Source organism: Rhea americana, unplaced genomic scaffold (assembly GCF_003343005.1).
Source record: "Rhea americana isolate MKP2758 unplaced genomic scaffold, rheAme1 scaffold_53, whole genome shotgun sequence".
NCBI lineage: Eukaryota > Metazoa > Chordata > Aves > Rheiformes > Rheidae > Rhea > Rhea americana.
The window spans coordinates 1,489,219-1,490,345 of NW_028186679.1; positions in this window are offsets into that span (position 1 = coordinate 1,489,219).

Consider the following 1,127-nt stretch of genomic DNA (forward strand, 5'->3'; position numbering starts at 1 on the left):
GTTTCCTCCCGCCGCCGCAAGTGCCCGTGGGGAAAGCGCTCCTCGCCGCAAGCCGCTCGGCGCCGTCGCAGGCCTGTGGCCCCCGCGGAGGGCCGCGCCGGGCGGGCAGGCCGCGGCCGGGGCGCAGCCTGCGGAGCTGCCGCGCTAATGGCGGCGGCGGCCGGTGCCGCGGCCGGGGACCGGCAGAAGCAGCTGTGCCTCTTGTTTCTGTGTTTACTCTTTCCCCGCTTGTTTCTTCTTCTTTGCCTCCGTCCTCTCCCCACCCTTTCTCTTCCCTACTGCGCACTGTCGCAGTCCGCCCGTCTGCGGGCCTCGGCGGTGCCTCGGAGCGAGCCCCGCTGCCCCGGCAGTCGGTCCGCAGCTGCCTCCGTCCCGCAGCCCGGCTCCTGCGGCGTCCCCGTAAATACCCCATTTCTGTAACAGCTTTAATTACTTAATACTTTAGGGATTTATTAAATTTAGGAACGGGATTTTAGCAGCTTATGACCCTGAGAGTAACTGTTTCCGCAGTATCTGGAGATGGGGGTGAATACATGACACCACAACCAGCTGGCTCAGTCGCTAAATGAATGGCCTTATTCAAAAGTGCTGCGCATCCAGCACTCTAGGAAATCAGACAAAAGTGTGCTAAAACAGCTACTTTTGTGACAAGTAGAATAATTTGCCCAGTGAGCAGTAGGATGAATTAATAGACCCTTTGAACAGAACTGAGTACAAAATCTTGGCACTCGGATTGGTTCATTTATCCGGTGCACAATATGTATTTTAAAGTCCTCTTAAGGCAGTTGTGTGATCACACTATATGCCCTCTGGTGGGAAAGAAAAGCTCCACAGAGAGGGAATTACAGCAGATCAGCCCGTGCTCTGCTGAGCTAGCGCGTTCCACAAGGTCAGCGGCCAGCTGGCCGGAGGAGRGCTCCGCTGGAGACAAGCTTACGCTTCCAGAGGCATTCAAATAGGATTCCCCACAGTGGGCAAATGAAGGACCTGTGTTAGGAACATCACTACTCCACTCACATGAATGTTACTGATAGATTTCTCTGAATTTTTCATTCTGAGTGCTATATTTTTAAACCTCTAGTGAGCTTTATACTAAGATCCTCTTTTTTTTTTTTTTTTTTTTTTTT